We start from the raw sequence: 11,430 nt of genomic DNA on the forward strand, positions 1-11,430 counted from the left end.
AAATTTACAAAATTAAATTTTTCATTTTCATTCTTTTCGTTTCTGTCTTTGGTTCCATTTTCACCAAATAAATCATTCTCATTTTCAATTACTTCAACATGTCTTGAATCTAAACTTTATTATCGACTAGAACTCTGTAACTATCATGATTGTACCCAACCAAAATCCCTAATTTTGATTTATCATCCCATTTTCCTTTTCTTAAAACTTCTGGGACTCTTACAAAAACCTTACTTCCGTATATTTTTAAATGTTTAATATTTGGTTTTGTACCAAAGAAAATCTCATAAGGAGTTTTATTTTCCAGCGTATTGGCTATCGTACGATTTTTCAAATACGCTACCTTTTCATTATTTCAGGCCAATACTTAATATTAACTTTTGCTTCTCTTGCTAAGCATCTGCCCATGTCCATTGCTGACCTATTGTACCTTTCTGCTACTCCATTAAGTTCATGAACATATGGGGGACAATTTAATATCTCAATACCCTTACTTTTTACGAAATCATAAATTCTCTTATTTAAGTACTCTGTACCATTATCACACCTTAATTTTTTTATACCTTTACCGAATTGGTTTTCTACTAAGTTTACAAATTCAATTAGACAATCAGCTGTCTCATCTTTACTTTTAATACAATATATCTTAGTACATCTAGTATAATCATCAATGAAACTTACAAAATATCTTTCTCCTTTGTAACCAGGAGTCCTATGATGCCCATTTAAGTCTGTGTGAATTACCTCTAATATTTCTTTTGACCTAGTCCGCTTATTTTCAAATGGTACATTAGCCATTTTGCTTTGCTTACAATTTATATATTGCATAAAACCTTTTTCTATCTTATCTGGTAACCCATCGAGCATTTTATCCCTTACTAGTTTACATAAATACCTAAAATTTATATGGCCAAGTGCTCTATGCCATTTTTCTTTACTTGTTATTTTAACAGAATTTGGGTAAACATTATCCTTATTATTCTTACGTATAAAGCTAGTCATATGATACAAACCATCAGTCTTTTCTGCTACTGCTGTTAATTTATGATAATTATTATAAATTTTTGCATATTTACCAGATGCTACTACTTTATTCTTCTCGGTTATTTTCGATATGCTTAATAAATTTCTTTTTATCCCTTCTACAAAAAATACATTTTTTAATTCAACATTTGTTTCATAGTTATACGTTTTGAACACCGTATTTACGCTTCCTATCTTAGTAGCTTTTAACTTTTCATCATTTGGGAGGATAACTTCTATTGGGTTTCTCAAATCTGTTATATCACATAGATTTTTGATCATTTACGATATTATCTGTGCAACCACTATAAAGTAACCATTTATAATGTTCTTATTCTCGTTTCCACTCTCACTACACTGGTTTACATTTCCTTGAACTACCTGTGTTGCCCAGGATTCGTGCGATGATTTCTGTTGTTGTTCATGACCTCTTCCTCGACCTCTGTACGTGTTGCCTCTGCGAGACCCCATTTGTCCTTTTGATGACTTCTGATATTGTCTTTGTTTGTTATGCCAGCAATCTTTTATATGATGTCCTGTTTTGCCACAGTTAAAACATTGACCTTTAGTTTTAACATTAAATGTACTCGTATTTATTTTATTTTTACTATCATTGGCATTTATCTTCTATTCTCGAATATTAGATTTTATTAAATCAAAGTCTTTTGATCTTCTGGCACCAAATCAATAAAACTCCAATATGTGCATAATAGATGGAAGTGCTTTTATAATATATCTCATTTTCTCTTCTTCTAATAATTTTCCGCCAGCCTGTTTAAACTCATTGCAGGCTTTTTCAAATTTAATGAAAAATTCATCTACTGTGTGATAGTTTTCCAATTTTATTTTATCTAACTTATTCCGATTAATTATTTGCAGTGCAGTTGATTTACTTGTGTATAAAGTTTCTAATTTATTTATCATTTCAAACGTCCTCGTACACTCACTAAGATATTCTAATTGTTTATCGGATACAGAGCTAATTAATATCGTTTTCGCTTTTAGATCTAACTTTTTCCAACTAGCTTCATTTTCTGTATCCAACCTTTTCCTTATTGCAGGCTTATCACATTCTTTATACTCTAATAAAGTAAAAAATCTAAATTTCCATGCACTATAATAAACTCCATCAAATATTGGAATACGAATATCATCAATTCTTGCTTGATCAGCCATTTATTCTTCCTTTTATTATCTTTAATTTTTAATTAATCTCTTTAGCCATATGTTAATTAAACACTTACTTTTATATCGTAACCACGCTCTGATACCATGTTGAAGTTAGGTGGATTAAATAAAATAGTTGTGGGTTAATAAACTCTAAAAATAACTCTTTATTATAATCCTAGATTAATTTCTTACATTCTAAGTGTTACGACTAGCCGCTTGCTCTCTACCAACTGAACGTGCACACGCATGCTGGCTACAATTGTAGCTCCCTACCATAGACTCTCGACACACACTCATATATATATATATATATGTGTGTATAAATTATAGTATAAAGGTACCATACTCAACAATATATTTAGAACGTTTCTAATTTTTTTCAAATTTTTTTTATAGTAATTAAAAATATATAATAAGGGATACAGCTGTGACAAAATGCATGTCATGTAAAAATAACTAGCAAATTTTTAGAATATATAAGCACATTATTGTAAGAGAATTATCAGTGTTAATGATCTTTGCATTTGACCGTCGGCAATTAATAATAAGCTTGCTTGTACCTTCTTTTTTCTTAACTTCCACTACCGGCTTATCGTAATCTAAGAACAATGCCTGTGATAGAGTTTAAGGACAATTGGTATAAGAGCGCAAGTTAATATGTTTAAATTATTTGAGTAGTCGCGATCAATACACAGATTGGTACGGACGTGATTATATTTTGCTCCTAATCTCTTATCCTACTGTCTATACACATTCAATAGTTGGAATGAGGTCGTTAGACAGCCGGTAAATTTGAAATCTTTTGACTCGGTCACGTCAATGGATATAAGCCTTTCGCATATCCTTGACCAGGATATGCAAACATTCAGGCCACCGCCGTAGCAAATATCTACTGGATCCAGTCGTCCGACTACTTCTAATAGCAGGAAAAGACCAAGAGCAGAGGATGATAACATCAATAATAATCATGAAATGGAAGGAGTTTTACTAACAGCAAATAGGTACGCAAGCCTAAGTTAGTGCACGGAAGTAGATGCACCGGCTCCATTAAATTGACAGTCACCAAAAGCGCTCCCTACTCCTCAACCGATATATATAGTTGACGTTTTTGATATTCAATCGCTGAAGAAATGTTTAGAAGAAGTCGTGCATGAAAAAAGCTACACTCTTAAGATTAGCACTAATCAGGTTCGTGTCCTGCCGGTTGATCCGGAGTCTTATAGAAGGATTGTGAGGATTTTGAAGTCATCGAACGATAATTTTCACACATATCAATTAAAACAGGAACGGTCGTTTCGGGTTGTCTTGCGCAACATTCATCATTCCGTTGATTTGAATGCCCTAAAAGACGAACTTCAAGAGCTTGGGCATGAAGTTGTAAACATAAGCAACATAAGACACAGGGTAACACATAACCCGCTATCAATGTTCTACATTGATTTAAAACAGAATCCAAATAATAACACAGTATATAACATAAACAAACTAAATAATACAATAGTCAAAATAGAACCACCCCTAAAAAAGAAAGAAATAGTTCAATGCAAAAGGTGCTAAAGGTACGGTCACACTTAGAGGTATTGCAATCGCACATACTAGTGTGTCAAATGTGTAAGTCAACACGCAAAAAACAAGGCTAATTGCAAAAAATCTATAGAGACTTTACCAACCTGTATTCTATGTAGCGACCTCCATACTGCGAACAAAAAGGGATGTCCCCGCTATCAAGAACAGCTTAAGAAAACATTCCCTAAACCAAGGCTCAGGGAAAATCATAATGTTCAGACCAACCTACAAGCCGACCAGGTGGGGAAAAACCAAAATAACACAAATCCACAGGGATCTTATGCTCAGGCAACGAAGGGAAATAATCACCCGTCAAATAATCCAAACCTGGAGACATCCAACAACGAAAATACAAGCAATTGTACAGAATTTTCTAAAAGTCTGATGAAATTGGAAAAACTTATTGAAAAACATTCCGAGCAAATAAACAACCTCATCTTATTAACAGTTATCGTAAGTAAATTGTCAACTATCGACAAAAATGAAGTCTTTAGGTATCGTATTTTGGAATGCCAACGGTCTAATGCAACGAAAAGCTTAGTTGGAAGCTTTCTTGAAACATCAGGACATTTAAATAATGCTGGTATCTGAGACACACTTTACTGACAAAACTTATTTCAAAATTTATGGCTTTAAGGTTTACTGCACGAATTATCCAAGTGGAAGAGCACATGGAGATAGAGTGATTATAAATAAATCTAGTCTAAAACATTACGAACTTGCATTCTATAAACAAGATTATCTTCAGGCAACAAATGTAATGATTTACGATTGGCATAGCCCACTAGCTATCTCGGCAGTCTACTGCCCCCTAAACACAATATTCAAAAATTAGAATTTGATCATTTCTTGGAAAGTCTGGGCACTAAATACATGGCAGGAGGCGATTTTAATGCTAAAAATAACCATTATGGCAATAGAATTGTAAACTTAAGGGGGAGAACTCTCTGAAAAAGTATTGAAACAAATAAGGAAACATGTATTAGTTCTGGAGAACCCACGTATTGGCCAACAGATGTCAACAAAATCCAAGATTTGTTCTGTTTTTACATACATAAAAATATATCTCCTTGATAAATACAGGTATGCTCTTCACCAGACATTTCTTCTGACCATTCTCCAATCATAGCAACAATAAACACAACAATTGTTAAGAATAGCCCTCCAAGCTCCATATGCAATAACTTTACAAACTGGGATCATTTTCGGGAGACATTTAGTACTGCTACTACAGCCGCAACACCATTGGTAAAGACCGACGATGTAGACGTTGCAATAAATTACCTAACAAATAATATAATAAATGTAGCTCGAGCTTCTACACCTAGTCCTAAAAGCAAGAATAACCACGTGTACCCTGAATACATTATAAGAAAAATCCAAGAAAAACGAAAGCTGAGAAGAATTTGTCAAAATAGCAGATTACCGAATGACAAACAGATATTAAAAAGCAACGAGGATTCTATGAAAAATTCTTATGAACTTTAAAAATAAAGGACTACAGACCTTCCTAACAAAATTAAATCACACAGCTAACAGTAACTATTCACTTGGGAAAGCAACCAGGCGATTCACACGTCCAATACAAGATTATTGATTATTGATTTTGATTATTGTCAAAGAAGCAATCGCATCTTACATGAATCCAAGAAAGGCACCAGGCCTTGATCTAATCAGCGGGAAGATGATTAAAATTTGCCGAAGAAAGTAATCGCATCAATAGCTTCCACATTTAATGCCATTATACGTCTAGGATAATTTCCTATCATCTGGAAAATAGCTGTGATAAAACTTATTCATAAACCAAGTAAAGTTACGTCCTTCCGATCAATTAGTCTTTTATCCGCTCATTCTAAGCTACTTGAAAAAATGCTAATTATTCGCCTCCACGCTGAGTTGGACTCTAAAGTACTCCCTGATCATCAGTTCGGATTTCGAAAGCACCATGCAACAATTGAGCAAATTCAACGCATAACTAGAAAGATATCACAAGATCTAGAACGGAAAAAATACTGTTCAGCGGTATTCCTAGACATTAGGCAAGTCTTCGACAAAGTGTGGCACACGGGACGCTTTACAAACTAAAAAAAATTCTATCATATCCTTTCTATCTGATTCCCAAATCCTATCTCACAAACAGGAAATTTATAGTCAAATGTCAAAACCAACTCACCACAGCCTATCCAATCTTATCCGGTGTTCCACAAGGCAGTGTACTCGGGCTTTTACTGTACGCAATCTACACAGCAGATTTACCAACCTCTGACGAGATAACTACAGCTACATTTGCGGACGATACAGCTGTGTTAGCATCTGACAGCAATCCTCAAAATGCGACTGATATCTTACAACGTCACCTACATATTCTAGAAAGATGGTGCCACAAATGGCACATCAATATAAACAAAAGTAAATCAGCGCATGTAACATTTACACTGCATAAGCGCACATGTCCTTCAGTGGCCATTAATGGGGCAGAAATACCAATGAATGATTCGACTAAATACTTAGGAATGATACTGGATAAAAGATTGACGTAGAAACAACATATCCAATCAAAAACAATCTACTTGAAGGGCAAAGTAAGAGATGTGTATTGTCTAATCGATAGAAAATCTAAGTAAAGTCTCGAGAGCAAGTTTGCTACCTATAAAGCAATTCTAAAACCGGTATGGACTAATGGAATCCAACTTTAGGGTACTGCTGGCAACTCAAACATAGAAATCCTACAGAGATTCCAATCAAAAACCCAGCGTTGCATCTGCAATGCCCCCTGGTACATAAGCAATAAAAGAATCCATAAAGATATAAGAATGCTAACAGTAAAGGAAGAAATTGCAAACTACTTCGAATGCTACAACATTCGTTTATCTAAACAGCCGAATCAGCTAGCAAATAATTTGCTGGAATTCTCGAATCTAATTCGTAGGTTGGAAAGATTCTACCCTTCGGATCTTGCAATAAGATTCGGTTAACATCTGACGATGTATATTAGTAATAGATATATATATGTTTACGCTCATCATTTTAATGTTTTCTATATTTACAATTTATGTCAATGTATCACGTCATCTTACATTACTCATAATTCTCGCTAAGAATAGATTGTAAATTCATATAATTAAAACAAAAAAACAAATAAAAAATATGTATTTTATATCACGTATACGTTCCAGACTTCCAAATAATTTACTGATCTTTTTTGTTTGTAGATTTGTTTTCTAATATTCCTGGTACATTCACGTTTGTAGATTTTTTTTTTAATACTTTTAGTACATTCACGTTTTTCAAATTTCTTTTGATAAATTCTATTTCCGATACGCTATCAGACGTTTATTATACGGTGAATCTTTTTCCACTTTTATTAAAACTTCTAATTTTTTTATTGTTAAGTTTAATTTTGGAAAAATTTTGTTTACATTTAAACTGTTTCTTATTATCAAATGTATGTCGCTTAATAATAGTTTCATTTTTTGCTTTACACTGTCCGACGAGGTACACTTTATATCCGAAATCGATCATGAACTACTGACAATATCACGTTTAATGGGAGTGCTAATAACTTTAGTTACCGTTTTATACTTTTAAGGATGTAAAATAAAATTCTTCGATGTACGTTAACAATGATTAAATACGATTTGACTTCATCTCTATGGAACATTATATTATATTACAAACATACGAGTTTTTATTTCCATTTTAACACAAGTTTAAACCTTTCTCAAGTATAAATATAGATATTCATATGTAGGAGTGGTAATAACAGTAGCTTAAAAACAAAAGCGGCGTAAGTGAACGATTAACGACCATGAAAAAGAAACATAAGTAAACAACCGACAGTCGATAGGAAGAAAAAGTGTGTGTGTGTGACCATGTTAGTATGTGTATGAAAGTACGTTGTAAGATGATAAAAATCGTTCTTTTTTAAATATTTTTTGTTTACAAGATATATAAGGCTTGTCGCTAACTGAATATGATTGTGCCAAAGCTTCTTAAACATTCTCAAACCGGAAATAAAAAGGAAAAGATGAAGATGTCTTTCGATCAAGAAGGGTTAAGAAGGTTCGAAAAAGAAGTAAGAAGATGTTTTATCTAGCGGCGGAAAAGATCAACGTGGCAATTGAGATTGTAAAGTTGTTCCTGAAAGTAGTCATCGTTTAGTAGCCAAGCAGCGAGCACGTCTTATATTTTTTGTATTATTATTTAATTTTTTTAAGGGGTTATACACAGTTGCGAGGCTCGAAAAAGACGTAATTTCATGAATTTTTTCTAGAAACAGTTTTTATTTCTCAAACAAAAGTGATGGTAATTCAAATAGAGCCAACTTTTGAGAGTACAATAGCGCATCGATTATGTAAAAATATTATTCTGCACCGCCCCTATAGATGATTTCCTGAACGTCCTCTAAAAAAAGACGTTTGACGGTGATCTCCATTTTGGCTGTTTGGACTATTGAAATTAAAAAATATGGTGGATTCTTTTAAAATATAGATAATTGCAGATATTAAGCAGAAAGAATATTAAAAATTTTGATTTTTGACAAAATGGCGTCTATTTGAAAAAAAGTTTGTTTTTGACTAAAATTTTCGCTCTAAATTGTTAAAAAAAATAGTAATAAATTTTTTAAAAATTATTCCTTCTACTTAATACCTGAGGAATATATCTAAGAAGATTGTGTAAAAATTAGAAACCGATCGGTTAAGCCATTTCTGAAAAATCGAAATCACCGACTTTGAAAATACAGTTTTGAGAAAAACGCGTTTAAAGTTTCAGAAGTAGTTTACACATAGTTACAATTTTTTTTCTTCAACTTAAATGGTATTATCTATTCCAGGGTAATAAAAGGGACCTTCTGCAGTATTGATAGCTTCTAATAAGTTCAGCTGGTGTTGTCGTCGAGCCATTCTTCCTTCTCGCGTGCTCCCATGCGCTCTCGCGTCGGAGATCATTACACGCTCTGCGTCCTCTTTGTCGACATAAGCATGAGCTGCGTTGCCTAATTAAAGTCCTAATGCACTCATACAGTACAATAACGATTTTTGACCTTCATTAAATATTCCAGCTGCAATGTAAGCCGCTATTTCTACTACTTTAGAGACACATGGAACAATTTTTGGAGTTATTTTCCATATTAATTGATTATAACTCTCATTATTGTTTTGTGTATATCCACCAACACACCTTTCCAATAATTTTTCGTTGCTAAGGTCTTCATAAATGTGAAATATTGCTTCAGCAACATCAGCTGATAAAGTTTAATAATCATGAGTGTAAGAAGATAATGTGTTTGTTGCTAGCGCTTGCTGCCAACTACACCATGAACCTTCTCCACCTGTGCACATTTCGTGTTGAGGTTTCTCATCAGTCGAACAATAGTGATAATACGTTCCCTAAATTGTATTGTACATATTATTAACAAAATCACAATTTCTTCTTATTGCCAAACCATAGTAAAATGTCAGCTTATCAATTAGCTTAGCCGTGAGTTTACCTTTCCCAGAAAGTACTGAATGTGACCTTGAAGTACTTAGTAAACCTATAATATAATACTCGCTTTCTACGAGAAAACACAATAGAAAAAGGAACCTCAAGTATCGGGCGCAGTGCATGCAACTGCTACTCTCGTTCTTACTCTATCTGCTTTCTAACACTCTGACACGGCCTTACAATTTAAGGTATATCTCCGAAAATATTTATCGGATAAACTTCAAATTTTCAGAGATTATACTTAAATATATGTACATTCCGAAAATGTAAAAAAAAAAATCGATTTTTTGAAAATCCTAACTGCGTATAAACCCTTAAGTCAAAAAGAGGCGAAAAGACCAATAAACGTCGAGAAACAATGTAATTTTACTCGTTTAATCTTTAAAGTACACTTTTAACTTTTCATATTTCATTTCACATTTCATTTCATATTTCGTTTTATATACGATATCATTATTATCTTTTTTTAAAATAAATTACAAAATTTGCGTATATAAAGAGGAAACAACGAGAAGACTGATTAAAAGTAGGTAAAAGTATACTTAACGAAACTTACATAATTCCTGTAAAATTTTACACAATTTTTTAATCTTAGTTATAGAGATATTGTTTGAACTGCTGTATTTCCTCGTCTTGTGGATTCCCTTCATCAATTCAATGCTAAATAATTTTAAACACAGTCAAAAATAATAAGATATAAAGCTTACATATAATATTAATAGTAATATATAATTATAATAACGCAGTAATAATTATAATAATTATAATAATAATACTATCGTAAAAAGTTAATCGAAACAAAAAATAGATAATGTCATTATTGACATAAAAATAAAATGAATTACCTCGTCGTCGGTCTCCCCAATGAAGATATTTTTCTCGTCGTCATTTGGGGAATTATCTGTTAATATTTAACGAACAGCGATTACTGAAGAGTCTGTGCAAAGTATAGCATTTAGTCGTTTTAAGAACCATGACATTTTTGTGTTATATAAATTTTGAAATTTAGTCTCAGTTAGTTTATTTATCACAAAATAAGGCAATAATATAAATAACCCATGAAGGGAAGATTCTTTTTTTTTTGCATAATTTTTCCACGTTAGTGTCTCTTAAGCTATCTTCATCCAAGTCGAGCGAGGAGAAAATGAAGAATTTTACGTGTGATGAACAGTGCTTTCTGCTATATTTATCGAGTATTTCAGTAACTTTAAAATACTTTAACGAAGAAATTGACGAATCTATCTTCGTTCTCTGTAAATCGAATATACCATCGAGTTGAGCTATAGTTAAAGCTTCTTTAAATATATTGTCAAAGCTTGTGGCTTTGCTCAAGTCAACCTCTTGTCGAACAATGATCGTTGCTTCATATTCGCGCCACTTAAGGACCAAGTTTTCGCTACCTCGATTTGACATAATAGAAACAATGATAAATTTTCTAGTTCCTTGTTCGATCACCCATACGATCAGTACTTTTCCAAAGATATTAAAACCGTCAATAACGAGGTAGCATTTATCGCTATGAAAGAAAAGTTGAGGAATGAAGTTAAGGAATATTTTTTCTTCTTGCAAGTTGACCAAAACCTGTAAAAAAATACACTAGTATCATAATTTTCAACAAATCGAACGTATTATTTCATAAAAATTATATATAACTTATTATCTTTCCGAAACGTTCACAAGCCTCAATTTTTCTTTCTTCTATTGCTCTCTGAATCGTAATTCTTTGTGATATATTTTTTTATTTTTATTTTTATTATACCCACCTGTAGAGTTTTTCTCATCAATTCCGCTGATTCCCTCTTTTTTTTTGTGGTAACTTAATAAGGTCTTGTAAACAGTAGCTATATACACTTATGAGCCGTGTAAAATTAGATGGTGGTAATGGATTGTAATTAGGCCCTTTAGAATCGTAAATCATTACCAAATGTTTTAAATTTTTAACAATGTCCAAACAATCTTCCATATCGTCTAAAATGGAATAGTTTGCAACTACAAAATCAAAACCTTTGCCATTCGTAATTTTCATAATATTAATTCTATAGTCTTTAACTTTGATAATATAAGACTGTGGTAAACGTGGTCGCATCGACTCGATCACTCGTTTTTCTGCTTTTGTTTCGTAAGTAGTGTAAACATCAAAATTATAAGATAAGGATAAATTTATGAGAGCCTGTCCTACGTCGC

This window comes from Polistes fuscatus, unplaced genomic scaffold (genome assembly GCF_010416935.1).
Source record: "Polistes fuscatus isolate 324 unplaced genomic scaffold, CU_Pfus_HIC Scaffold9, whole genome shotgun sequence".
NCBI classification, from domain to species: domain Eukaryota; kingdom Metazoa; phylum Arthropoda; class Insecta; order Hymenoptera; family Vespidae; genus Polistes; species Polistes fuscatus.